This window comes from Solanum dulcamara, chromosome 7 (assembly GCF_947179165.1).
Source record: "Solanum dulcamara chromosome 7, daSolDulc1.2, whole genome shotgun sequence".
Classification (NCBI taxonomy): Eukaryota; Viridiplantae; Streptophyta; class Magnoliopsida; order Solanales; family Solanaceae; genus Solanum; species Solanum dulcamara.
The window spans coordinates 46,947,357-46,962,360 of NC_077243.1; the positions used below are offsets into that span (position 1 = coordinate 46,947,357).

The 15,004-nt window shown below is 38.4% G+C and overlaps 1 pseudogene; it reads right to left on the reverse strand.

Annotated features, from left to right (window-relative positions):
- Positions 1 to 8,037: 8,037 nt before the first annotated feature.
- On the reverse strand, positions 8,038 to 8,456 carry LOC129895928 (histone H2B-like; annotated as a pseudogene).
- Between the last annotated feature and the right edge of the window lie 6,548 nt (positions 8,457 to 15,004).

Sequence of the window (15,004 nt, forward strand, 5' to 3'; positions counted from 1 at the left end):
ACACCTTCATAGAAGGGTTGGAACCCAACACCAAAATTCTTCTTGATTTTGCTGCAGGTGGACAAGCATTAGAGAAAACCTATGATGAACTATATATGTTGCTTAATCACATTTCTCAGGGAAAATCTTGAGTGGAATGGAGGAAATTCTAGACCTGTGGTTCAAAAACAAGCAAGCATGTTAGAAGTTGATGCATTGACAGCTTTGACTACGCAGATTATAATAATCCAAAATATGATGACAATGCATTTGTTAACTTTAGGAAAAAGACAGCAGCAAGCTTCGGTGAACATGGTTCAGCAACAACACATGTGGTGTGAGGTGTGTTGCATTAGTGAACATGTGGTAGAATATTGTGGAGCTAATACTGAGTCAGTGAATGTTTTGGGTAATGTACCTAGGGGTTGTGGTAACTAGAATTATGGAACCACTTATAACCCAAATTGGAGAAACCATCCCAACTTCTCATGGGGTGGAAATTAGCAAAACCAATAGCAAGGGCAAATACAATTCAGACCACAAGGAGGTGGGCAATAGTACAACAATCAAAGTCAAGGGTACAATAGCCAAAATCAACGTAATCAAAGCTCAGGAAAATTAGGAGCATGAGTGTAGAAGACATGTTGAAGCAGATTATGACGGACCAATCTAAGTTGGCTGCAGATATTCATCAAAATCAGTTGTCCACTCAGAATTTAGAAAAATAGCTTGGTCAATTGGAAAGTGCATAGAGTTCGCGTCAGTAAGGGGATTTACTAGGTAAAACTGACCCAAATCCCAAATAGGTGAATGCCGTGAGTACTCGTAGTGGTCTCCCCCTCTCTGATAGCTCCAAAAGTTAAACCATTAGAGGTGAAAAGTAAAGAGCGAGTTGGGGAAGAAGGTGAATCCAGAAGAACAAAGGCAGTAGAGGAACAAAAAATAAAACCTCTTCCTCCTTTCCCATAAAATTTTAAGAAGAAAAAGGAAGAGGAATGTTTTGCAAATTTCATAGTCTTGCTAAAACAAGAAAAAATAATTTACCTTTGATTGATGTTTTGCAGGGAATTCCTAAGTATGTCAAGGACATTATGGCCAATAAGAGAAAGTAGGCTATGTATGAAATAGTGGCACTCACTGAGGAGTGCAGTTCCAGAATCTTGAATAAAGTTAAGCTTCCAACCAAGCAGAAAGATCTGGGGAGTTTCATAGTGCAAGTTACTATAGGCAAGTATGTGAATGCGAGAGGACTTCGTGACTTGGTTGTGAGTATAAATCTTGATGCCAACCTCCATGTTCAAGAAATTAGGCTTAGGAAACCCTAAGCCTACCATCATCTTGTTATAACTGGCTGATCATTCTATAGCTAAACCAGATGGAGTCATTGAGGATGTCTTAGTCCAGGTGGGATCTCCTATTTTCCCCGTAGACTTTGTCATCCTAGACTTTGAGCCAAACTGACGGTTTCCTTTATTTTGGGACGTCCATTCTTAGCAACAGGAGGGGCTTTGATAGATGTAGCGGCCGGACGACTCACAATGAGAACTCATAATAAGGTTTCCATTTGATGTGTACAATATATTGAAATTGCCTGTCATATATGAAGATTTATCTGCGATAATAGTAATTTATGAAGCATTGACAGAGAAATTTGTGGAATTTAAGGATCCAATTAAAAAAGTGTTAGTGGGTCAAGGCATAGAAGGCGATGTAACAACACAAGAAATTATTGGTGTATTAGATGCTCACAATGTGAGCATGTGGAAAAAAAGGACGAACCATTAAACAGAGTGTTGGGTCCTTCACCCAAACCCTCGACAGAAGAAGCTCCTAAATTGGAGTTGAAACCATTGCTTTCCCATCTCAGGTACGCATCCTGTAACACCCCCTAAAACGTTGTATATGATGTTTCAATTCTCGATAAAAGTAATACAACTTCTATATTTTGGACATAACTTTTAATAAAATGGTCCAAATTAGGTGATTTCAAATTTCTAATAACTCCAACATCATTACCAATAACTTTTGTGAAGACCATATTTTATGTTTTGGAGGTTACGTAGGTCAAAAAATTAATTATTGCAAGACATGATGCTTTGACGAAATGGAGTATTTGTAGAAGAAAAATTATATCTCACTGTACAATGCTCCAAATCGGTTGATTCTTGAAAAACGTGAAAGTAGACTTCTAGAGAACTAATTCATATGAGACACCAAATCCTAATGAGAAAGTTATCTTTTTCAAATGCAGCTCCAAAAATATTTATTCCGTTAAAAAAAGGTTCATCTCACCAACCATGGAAAGATCTAGATCCATTTGACATCACTCATGACATCAATAGTCCTCCATTTGACATCTCTCATGACATCACAATCATTTATTAAGATTTTATATTTTTCTTTATAATTATTTTAATTATTGTTAGGTCCTCCCCTTCACACCTATAAATACCCACCTTATTTCATCATTTTGTTCATCAAGCTTTTTCAAGCAACTCTTCTCTCTATCCACTCCTTTAATCATTCTCAAAATATAGATTTAGTTCTTAGTAGTGTAGAAATACTATTTTGCTGATTCATATACTCCGAATAGTACACAAAATGCTCCAGCGAAGAGAAAAGGATAGGATTCAAGAGTGTTCATTAAGTGCTTCGATTCTGAATAACGCTTCAGATTCCAGGTATGTAAGGCTTCAATTAGAGTATTCCTTCCACTTTCATGCCTAAATTATTTTGATTATATGATAAATTATGTTAATTTATCCAATTCTTTACTCTAAGGTATGTGGGTATTGATTTATGGATCCTTTCATCCATGAAGCCCAAATGAATTATCAAAGTCTTCTATTTAATTCAAGTATGAAACTTTATGGGTTTTCATATCATGATTCCAAATGTAAAGATTATTAAGTAGTTGAAATTTAATTATTTATCTTATATTAGTGTATGTATGGATTCAATGAGAGTATTCGTTCCACTCTCATGTCTAAATTATTTTGATTATATGATAAACTATGTTTATTTTCTCTATTTATCTCTTTAAATATTTTGGAAATTTATGGTAGGTTGTTTAAAGCATGATTTTTAATTAATGGATTTCAAAGTGTTTATGCATAATTTCATTTACATACATGTTTGAAAGTTGAAGTGATTTGAACCCACCTAGTTTTACTATATTTTCAATGAAATTTAACTTGAAATCTTTGACTCCAAATGAATATTTATGAAAGCAATGTCTATAATCAAAAGGGAGTCTTATGAAATAAAAGAATGATGAAATGATATGAATGATTGATTATTTATGTAATAAGGACAATTCTTGCATATTTGAATAATTAAATATTTTAATGAGTTATTCCACCGAATATGATGTTTTGAATTCTCAAGCTATATGCTATAAATATTTTGAAGTATTAAACTATTTCGTGGGATTGACTTAAAACTGAATGGGGCGTTGAGGTGGGATTTGGTAAGGGAATTCTAGTAGTAATCCCTTGTCTCATTAACTATGTGACAACATAGGAGCACTTGTACGCTTAGACTAATGGATCCATTAAAGACCTTAAAGTTAAAGTTAAAGAAATGAATGGAGTTGACCGAGTTCTACCCGACAAGTAGCCTCCTCGGCCAACGTAAGGGGTTATGTTTAATTCTATGTAATAGCTCGCATTGTCTTGAATGTCGGTTATGGTCATCTTCCTATAAAATGAATGTTTTAAAGGATATCTATATGATTCATTATGCATACATTGCATTATGTTTTATATTGCATAAATGTTTTAATGTTTTCTTAATGTTCATGCATTCTTAAATATTTAGTACATTCAAAGTACTAACGCAAACTCTTTTGCCTACATGATATCACCATGTAGGGACCGGTGCTCCTCCTCGTCCTCCTCCACATTGCCATTACCTATAAAAGGCTTAAAGAATGCTAAGAGGCTTGTTTGAGGTACTTTCAGGTTCCACATTCACCATGGCACGTCTAGGCCTTAGGCTTGGGTCGTGACATATCCTTGGTACCAATGACACTTTACTAGTAATCCTCTTGTCCTCTTTATCTAAAATATAGGTCCAAGCAGCTTTGAAGGTGCTTAGAAGAAGAAAAAAAGTTATGGGCTGGCAGATGGCTGATCTACATGGTATTATCCCAGCCTTGTGCATGCATAAGATTTTTATGAAGGAAGGTCATAAACCAGTTGTAAACCTCAGCGTAGATTGAATCCAGTAATGAAGGATGTGGTGAGGAAAGTAGTTATTAAGTGTCTAGATGCAGGTATCATATATCCTATCTCAGATAGCAAATGGGTAAGTCTAGTGCAGTGTGTGCCTAAAAAAGAGGAATAACTGTGATCACAAAGGAAAAGAAGGAGTTAATCCCAACTAGAACAGTCACTGGATGGAGAATTTGCATGGATTACCACAAGTTGAATGAAACTACAAGAAAAGATCATTACCTAGTTCCTTTTATTGATCAAATGCCGGACAGGTTAGTAGGGCATGAGTACTACTATTTCTTGGATGGACATTCAGGATATAAGCAAGTTGTTGTTGCACCTGAAGATCAGGAAAAGACTATATTCACTTGTCCCTATAGAACGTATGCCTTTAAGCATATGTTATTTGGTCTATGCAATGCTCTGCAATGTTTTAAAGGTGCATGATGGAAATATTTCATGACATGGTCGAATATTCTATGGAAAGTTTTATGGATGACTTCTCCATCTTTGGGAAATCATTTGATTTGTGTCTACAGAACTTAGACAAGGTGTTATCAAGGTGCGAAAAGACAAATATTTCTAAAATTGGGAGAAATGTCATTTTTTTCATAACGAAAGTGATAGTCTTGGGTCACAAGGTGTTAAAACAAGGGCTGGCAGTAGACAAAGCTAACATAGAAGTGATAGAGAAGCTAGCAACCCGATTTCAATAAAAGGAGTACGTAGTTTCTTAGGACATGCAGGGTTCTATAGAAGGTTCATTCAGGATTTTGCAATAATAGCTAGACCCATGTGTATTTTATTGGAGAAAGAAATAAAATTCACTTTTGATGAAAAATGTTTGTAGGCCTTTGAGCTGTTGAAGAAGAAACTCACGGAGGCTCTAATTTTAATTGCTACCAATCGAGAGCTACCTTTTGAGCTTATGTGTGATGCTAGTGATGTAGCAGTAGGAGAAGTCTTAGGGTAGCAAAAAGAGAAGATATTTCACTCTATTTATTATGCAAGCAAGACCCTTGATTCAGCTCAAGCCAACTACACAGTCACCGAGAAGGAGATGATGGCACTGGTTTATGCATTAGACAAGTTCAGATCCCATCTAGTAGGTACTAAAGTAATTGTTTACACTGACCATACAACTCTTAGGTACCTATTCAATAAGAAAGATGCAAAGCCAAGGCTCATAAAATGTATCCTGCTATTATAAGAGTTTAATATCGAGGTCAAGGATCACAAGAGATGTGATAATCAAGTTACTGATTACCTTTCTAGGTTAGAGAGTTCAGCACATATTGGTGAACAGTTGTAGATTAAAGAAGAATTCCCAGATAAGCAACTATTATCCCTAGAGGTGACTAAATTGCCAAGGTACACATATGTCGTCAATTACTTGATTAGTGGAGTGTTTTCTCTTGATCTTATATCAGAGCAAAAGAAAAAGCTTATGCATGATGTCAAGTTCTATATATGGGATGGACCTTATTTATTCAAGAAAGGTGTTAACCGAATGGTTAGGAGGTGTGTACTAGAAGCTAAAGTGCGCTAAGTATTAGATAGTTTCCATTCATCACCATATAGCGGTCATCATGGAGAAGAGGGTACTACCCATAAGGTACTCCAATCAGGTTTTTTTGGCTGCCTTTGTTCAAAGATGCTGCAAGATATGTAAAGAATTGTGATCAGTGTTAACGAATGGGCACAAATATCAAAAAGATATGAAATGCCTTTGAACAATATTCTAGAGGTTGAAATCTTTGATGTATGGGGAATGGACTTCATGGGTCTGTTTCCTTCATCATATGGAAACCAGTATATCTTAGTGGTAGTAGATTATGTATCCAAGTGGTTTGAGGCCATAGCTCTTCCCACCAATGACTCAAAGGTGGTAATCAAGTTTCTCAAAAAGTACATCTTCACTCGATTTGGCACTCCTTGAGAAATTATCAGCGATGAAGGGTCTCACTTCATAAATCAAACAGTGAAGAATCTCTTGGCTAAGTATAGGGTGAGGCATAAAGTGTCTACAACATATCATCCGCAAACCAGTAGTTAGGTGGAGGTATCCAACACAGAGGTGAAACAGATATACAAAAGACTAAATGCACAAAGGAAAGATTGGTCAGAGAAGTTAGATGAAGCACTTTGGGCATACCGAATGGCATACAAAACCCCCATTGGGACCTCCCTATATCATATGGTATTTGGTAAAGCATGTCACTTATCGGTTGAGTTAGAGCACCGAGCATATTGAGAAATCAAGAAGCTGAATCTTGAACCAGAGTTAGTAGGGAGAAAGCGATTGAACCAATTGCATAAGTTGGAGGATTTTAGGCTCCAATCCTATAAAAATGCCAAGTTGTACAAGGAGAAAATAAAGCGATGGAATGATAAGCACATTATCACTCGCACTTTCGAGCCAGGAAAAAAGGTAATTCTTTTTAACTCTAGACTGAAACTTTTTCCAAGAAAGTTAAGATCAAAGTGGAGTGACCCTTTTAAAGTGGTAAATATAACACCTCATGGAGCTGTGGAATAGTGGAATGCATAAAAAATGTCCACGTTCCTAGTTAATGGACAAAGAGTCAAGCACTACTTTGGGAATGATGTTGACCGTGAGGAGGAAGCCATTGAACTGGAAAATGAGTGAAGCAACAGCTGGGTCGTGCCGCGATAATAAATTAGGCGTCGTGCGAGAGGAAATTAGTAAGGTATTGTGTGTTTTTAATTAGAAATTATAATTGATTTTCTTGGTATTGCTAAAATTTATTTTTTTGCTGAATATAAGTTAGTTTATAAAATAAAAGAAAATTTAAAAGAAAACTTGGACGAAACCTGAACAGAGAGGTGCGCGACAAGTCTGCGTCGCAGACCTATTCTATCTCAGTGCAAATTTTTCCATCAATGTTTCAATCAATTTTTGTGAAAATAAGTTAGTTTATAAAATAAAAGAAAATTAAAAAGAGAACTTGGATGAAGCCTGAATAGAGAGGTCCGCGACAAGTCCGCATTGCAGACTTGTTCCATCTCAGTGCAAATTTTCCCAGCTATGTTTCAATCAATTTTTGTGAAAATAAGTGAAAAGAAGTTCCAAGTAAGGTGCGCGCCAGGTCCACATCTCGTAACTGGTCAATTTGAGTACAAAATGCAATCTGGAATTTTGGGTCACTAGATAGTAAGGTCCGCGACAAGTCCGCGTCACAGACCTATTATAGTTCAGTTCAAATTTTTCTAGGTATGTTTTTGAACAATATTTTGTGCAAATAAGTTCCAAGAAAGATCCGCGCCAAGTTCGCGTCACGGACTTGGCTCATTTTAGCATAAAATACAAGTTCGAATTTTTGAAGCTAAAATAGTGAGGTCCGTGACAAGTCCGCGATGCGGACTTGGGAGAATTTTAAGGATCTTTTAATTAAAAAGACAGGTTTAACCTATTTTAATGGGTGTAACCGACCAATTCAGTTTTAAAACACTGAAAATAACCCGTTCAACTCCATTTTTTCTTAAAATTGAACCGTTTCCTCTCTTCTCAACTCTCAAAAGTCTTCTCTTCTAAGGTAATCCGCGATGCACTCTTCAAACCAAGTAAATGTTTGTTGAATTTATACTTCATCACCAACAAGGTATGTATTTTTGAACTAATTTTATGATACGAATGGTTGAAATCTATATTTGTAAGTTCTTAGACCTCAAGTTTTGATTTTTTTTTCAATTCAATTTCATTGTTTTGGCACTCATCCAAAGCTATGTTATATTCAATTTTTCCGTTCTTTACATAACCAAACACTAACTGAAAATCACAAGACCACAACAAAAAAATCGATACAAGACTAATACATCTCTAAGAGCTGGTGAATTTGGTAACCGTCTTAGTACCCTCAAAGACGGCGTGCTTAGCCAACTCACCGGGAAGGACCAATCGGACAATAGTTTGAATCTCCCGAGAAGTGATGGTGGGCTTTTTATTGTACCTAGCAAGCCTAGAAGATTCCTGAGCAAGCTTCTCAAAGATATCATTGATGAAGCTGTTCATGATACCCATAGCCTTGCTTGAGATTCCTATATCTGGATGAACCTACTTCAGCACCTTGAAAATGTAGATCTTGTAAGTCTCGATTGACTTCTTCAACCTCTTCTTCTTCTTGTCTCCGGCAGCGTCCTTAGGAAGCTTCTTGCCGGCCTTTGATTTCTCGGCGGCGGCAGGAGCCTTCTCAGCCGCTGGCTTCTTCTCTCGAATTTCTTCTCCGCCTTTGGTGCCATCAGTAAGAAAATTTGGGGGCTTTTTGAGTTTGAATTGTCAGTTTTGATTCAATATAATGGATTATCATTACTCTTGGATTGAACTGCTTATGGGTGTGTAAAATTGATTAAAGAATTGCTTGTTTTTTTTTTTTTATGGGAACAGACCCTACACGAGGCTCCCACCTCTCGTGCACTGTCAGGAGTTAAGCAACACCCCCAAGCCTTAACATAAATAATCAAAATAAAATACAAGGAGGGGGACATAAACCTTACCTCCGATCCTATGGTGGTTCATAAGTCAGCTAACCTATTAAGGTCGGCTAACTCATCCCCGATACAAAAAAGAGACTAACTATAACTAGAAAGCAGTAAACCTATGAGAGGACTCCTCCCGGTACAATTCAACTATGAAAGCATAAATGAGGAAGACTCTCCCCTTCCATGAGAAAAAAGGAAAGTAACCTACACTAGTCCTATTCCAACTATGCTACATACCAGACATAGCTACATTGAAGAAGAACAAGTATACGAAACTTCTATCTCGCATGGGATGGGAAATTCTTTTCATCTTTGCTCTTTTTAGTCTTGTCGTACCAAGTAAATCCAGGTGAAGTGTGCCTTTGTATCAGTATCATGATTACCAGCTAAGGAGGCTGAAAGGAGAGGAAGTATATGGAGCTATAGTAGCCAACAGCCTTGGAGTTGTTGTGGAGAAAAGTGTGGCTGCATTCGAACACCTGCATGGGGGTCCAAATGTATGGTTGCTGCAGACCTGCACCTACAAGTAGCCAAGGAAGCAAACAAACATGGTTGTTGTAGTTCTGTACATGGGAGTGTGTTGCTTTTGGCATCTGTTGTTGCTGATGCTGTTGAACTTTATCTTTCAAGTCTGCACTTTCAGCTTCAGCTCTGTGGTTGAGTTGTTGTTTGGTGTGTGGTTGAGCAGTTGTTTGGTGTTGTGTTCCCACAGTATGTATATGAAGTTGATGGAGATGTAACATGTTACAGCTACTCATGATATTGTTGTTGGTTCTTGGATGTTGTCTATGAGGTTGTTGGAGTTCCATCTGAGTTCCACTATTACCTGTATCTCCAACAACCTGCACAAACAAACAAGCAAACAAACAAGCAAACACACAATTCCAAGAGCAGTTCCAACAGTTCTGAATGTGGTGCCATTCCTCTGTTGCAGCTGGCTTCCTCAAATTCTGTATTTGCAATATTGAGAGACTCCCATATGTTGTTTGATGTTGTTGGTTTTTGCAGTGTGTCAGTTCAGCAGCTTCCATGTGTAGGAGTTCTTTAGTATACCTGCACAAGCAACTAAAAGGAAAGCATACAAACCTGCCAATCTGCAGGTTGCTGGAGCTTGCATTTTGGACTTGTAAGTGCTCCTTGTGTACTGTAGATTGTTGGAGCTCATTTGGTGTACCAAATCTCATCATCAATCCTATACTTAATGGACTTAAAGTTGCCACCTGTAGGCAGCTTCTTGTTGCCTCCAATGGAGAGATGAGCTGCTCCTTTGAAGGTATCTTATGTGCCTGCACATAACAAATGTAATGGGGCTACTGCAGCTTAGTTACAGATGTTACAGGGAGGGTGTTGGCATGAATGAGAGACTGACTATTTGGTGAAGTCCTAGCATGCCAGGTTGTTGTTTCTCTTTTGTTGAAGTAACTTGAACCTGTAAAGACAAGTGACAAGAAGACAAACAAGGAGGATAGATGCACAGGCTGCTGCAGGTTCTTTTGTAGCTCCAAGTTACTTCCATAGTAAAGGAGGTTAAGATGCATGTTGTTGCAAGCTACTTCCAAGAGGGGACCCTTAGTTGTGATCAGGATCATCTCCTTAGGGTACCTGCACCCACCAACAGAAATAGAAAAACACACATACAAACAATTTTGCAAGTTATAGTAACTAATGACTTGTAGGTGTTCCTTATGTGCTTCAAGATGGTGGAGTTGTTGCTGGGGTGTGTTGATGTTAGAGAATGTGGATGGAAAGCTGAGTGTGCTGCTCCATAGAAGCCCCAGGATATTGCAGCCCTTATAGCAGTTCCAAAGAGGGCCTAAGCAAAAACAATCAAACAAAGACAAGCTACCAAACAAACACAAAAACCAGGAGGGAATTGTAATTCTGCACATTCCTTGTGTAGGCCTCTTAGTGAAGGTATTTGTTTTGGTGGTTGTATCTGTGATGTGCTCTATGTAGGTGTTGAGAAAACATGTTGATGAGTCCATCCTGACATCTGCAGCTGCAAATACACAGCAACTAACTAAAGACAAGCAAAGACCTGTACAGGTTAATAGAAAAGAATGGGTCTCAAAGAGAATTTTGGAGCCTGTTAGCATTTTCCATGTCACTCGACTAACGTCTCCACTTATCCGTTTGAGCTGAAACTTTCTGAAGTTTGCATATATATCCTTTCCTTTGGCCATGCAAAGTTTGAAGGCTTGTTTCCCAAGTTGGAGCTTCCATTTAGCAAAATTCTTCCTTTTTAAGCTTAAGACAGCTGATTGTTTCAAGCTCGCTCGCCTAACGTCTCCAATTATCCATTTGGGCTAAAATTTCTTGGGCCTTGTCAAAATAATATATGCTGCAATCCTGCGAAGTTTGGGGGCCTTTGGACAGGTCCACAAGTGACTCCTCACCCTGCACCTGCTGCCCTGCTGAAGCTTAGAGGTTGCAGGGTGTTTGGAAGTTGTACTTGTGCTCTTCTCTATGTATTTGTTGTTGAAGAATGCTGATATATCACTCCATACACCTGCAATAATACAGCAAGCAAACCCAAACAAAACATAATATACACAGACTAGCAATAAAGAAGGGACCTCAGTAAGAGCTTTGGAGGGTGTTATTATTTTCCAAGTCGCTCGACTAACGTCTCCAATTATCCATTTAAGCTGAAACTTTTTGAAGTTAGCATATATATCCTCTCCTTTAGCCATGCAAAGTTTGAAGGCTTGTTTCCCAAGTTGGAGGATCCAAATTACTAAAGGCCCTCTCTTTAGGCTTAAGGTAGCTGATTGATTAGCAAATGGTTCCAGGATTGCCAACATAGTTAATTTGTGATAATCCTTGAGTTTTTGGAGTCTATCCAAGGCACCTTGAGTATCAATACTCCTTGCATTCCAGCATATTGTATTCATCATCAAAGTTTCAGGGATTTGGTCCTTGTGTTGATGCCACTCTTACAAGTAGCATTATCTGAACTGGTGGAGATGTCTTGTTTCTATTTTTTCTTCTTCTTCTTTGCTTGCTGACCCCTAGGTGATAAACCCTGCTTCTCAGTGACTTACAACACTTCATCCTGAGTTGTAGAATTTGTGATATCATCCATTGCTCTAATGGGAGAGGCACTAGTTTCCTCATCCTCATCATGAGTTTGTTCCCTTTGATCTAGGTCCTCTTTATCTTCAGATTGAATAGGTCTATATTCATCCTCCAAGTCATCTGATATGGCTCTCTTATTAAGCACACACAATTCAGTAGAGCTGGATTGAATTTGAAGAGGTGAAGCATGAATCCCTGCTTGTTCACCAACCAACACATAGTTTCTGTGTTGTGTCTTTTCAGACAGAGATTTTTTTCTTTTTTTTCCTATCTTTTTCTTCAGTGCCTCCCTCTTCTTTTTACTCAAAGACAGAGTATATTTATTGTTCAGTAGCTGAATCACTGCACCTGTATTTTGTTCACTAATTTTTGGAGATTCAACACCTCCCTTATCACTGTCCTCTGAAAGCTGTTGAACATCATCTTGTTGCAATGGCATGTTGGACCTTATCTCTGCTGGAATAGTGGTGGCAGGGGCTCTAGGGTCTTTCCTATGGTCAACCAATAGACTTTCCCTCCCCTTGGTTTCCCCTTCCTGCAGATTAGTGATTTGCTCCTGTATTCCTCCATCCTGACCTCCACAGACTTCTTCAGCCACAACATTAATACTATTTAAGATATTAAAGTAATTGGGGGGGCCATGGGGGTGTGGGAGCATTAAGTCAATACCTGGGATTTTTCCATTGGCTTTGTTGCTTTCTACATTATTCAAACCAGTATTTGGTGCACACCTGGCAGTAAAATTTTGCTTTTTTTGTTTGTCTGCAGGTCTGCTCTCTTCATTAACATGTAATACCTGCTGTATGGGATTATGGGGGCTGGGATCCAATATTGTATGGGGAGTGGGGAGTAGGCTCTGGACTCCAGAGTCTACATTACAAGCTTGGATATTACAAGTATTAAAGTTAGAGTTATTAAGCATACCTGCCTGCTGTTGAGATTTTCCTTCTTTGCTGCTGCTGATAATATGCTGGGGTGGTACTGAACTTTCCCCTTTTGTCATGGATACTTGTGTTTTATGTTGTTGTGGTTGTTGTTGGTTGTGTTGTCCATCTTTTTTGCCTTTCCTCCTTTGAATTTGCCAACCTGCATGTTCTTGGTCTCTTTTTTCAGCTTCAGCTTTGCTAGTGTTTTGTTGTTCCTTATTTTGTTTGCCTTCTTGGTGTTTTAGCTCCTTGTTCTGTTGTTCGTTATTCTTTTCATTGCTGGACTTATCTTTGTTTCTTGCTTCTTCTTCTTGAACTTGCTTTTTCTTATTATTTTCATCCCTTCTTTTCAGAGTACAAACATGAATGGTGTGACCTTGATGTTTGCAGTGTTGACAGTAATCTGGCACCCCCTCATATTGGATAGATTGCCACCTTCCTGCTCCATTTTCATCCTCACCATACCCCATCCATACATGTTGTGGTCTTTGTTTTGTAAGGTCAATTTGTACTTTGACTTTTGCAACACTACCCCTTGTTTTCTTGTAGGTTGCCAAATCCAAGAACAACACCTTTCCAATTGGGGACAGTAATGGAGTTACCACTGCAAGACGATAACAGTGCCAAGGTAATTCAGGTAATATAGCCCATATAGGAACTAGAGATATTTCTTCTTCAGGCTTGAAGGTGGGGGTCCACAGCTGGAGTCTCATAAGTTGGCCATTTATGTACATTCTTCCTTTGGACCAAACAGTAGAGTGATCATACTCATTGTCCAAATCTATGTACAGATGCCTAGAGTTAAAATGGGTAAGTTTCACTCCTCCTCTGAGCTCTGTTTGTAAGATGAATTCCTTTCTAATGGTTTCCATCTTAGGCATAGTATTTGTGAATTTTCCTATTAGAGTATACTTACAATCACTAGCCAATTTCACCAGGAAATCTTCTTCTGTAAATACTACAGCTGGATAGCCTTGCTTTATGGTAATTTTGGGAGGTGTAATATCAATAGTGTGTGTTTTCATAGCTTCTTGGGCTCTCAACTTAGTAGCCAGAGTTTGGTGGATGACAGGATTAGGAGGGGTTGGAGTATTAGTATTGGGGTGCTTGGTTTGTTTGGCAAGTAAATTAGTATTGGGAAGCACCACATGATTATTAGGAGTAGGAGTATTAAAACTTGGAGCTCTAAGTTGGTTTGAGTTTCTGGAACCTAGGTTGCTTCCAGTATTCAGAGCAGCAGGTTTGTTAGTAGATTTAATAGCATCAAAATTATTTGACACTTTCATAGGATTGCTATTAGGAACATAAGGTCTATGGACAGGTTGAGATTTCACATTGAGCCCCCTGTTCAACTGGTCAGGTTGTTTGTTTTTTTCAACATTACCAAGTATTATGTTCCCCTGCTCCTTGTGCTTAGCAACAAGATCAGTATCAACATTGTGAGTAGAATTCTGAATTTCCTCATTATTCTTGGTCACAGCTAGATGCAAATTAGTAGGCTTAACAATAGCAGCATTAGCTAAATTTCCTTTTTGTACATTATTATCAAATAAGCTAAGTTCATGAGGTTCGACAGTGTCACTATGCATTTGAAAAACATTGTTACTATGATCAGCACTTTTTACTAGATATTGGTTGAAATAGTTAGAAGACTTACCTGGATGAGCCACAGTAGGAGCACTGTTCCATTGCTTATCAGTGAAGTTCCCCTTCGAAATTTCTTTTGGGGCATGACCATTTTCTTCAATGCCTTCCAATATTAGCATTCTATTTCCTTGTTGGTCATTTTGAACATGATCCAATACAACAGGCACAGCTTCAGCTCGAACAACACTGTGACAGTATTCTTTAGGGAGATGCAAGTCTTGACGACTTTTTGAATTTGAGCTTGTTGATGGTGATTCGAGGCACTCTATATAGCTTGGAAGCTTCATAACACCTTGATGAGTCTTTTGGAATTGGTCTCTTGCCAATTGGTCCACCGGAGCTCCGGCACCACCAAAGTTGTCTTGACGACTTTTTGAATTTGAACTTGTTTGTAGAGATTCGAGACATGTGTTATAGTTAGAAACCTTATCCACCCTGTTACGCACCTTTTGGTATTGGTCTTGGATGGATTGGCTCACCGGAGCTCCGGCGACTCCATTGTTGTCAGAGCTCAAGGATAAATTCGAAGAGTGTGGCAGTGATTCGAGATGGCGCACATGGCTGGGGAGATTGATAACAGCTTGAGGAACATTTTGGCATTCCTCTTGTGCGTTATGGCTTGCCGGAGCTCCGGCGCCGATAACAATTTGTTCGCCG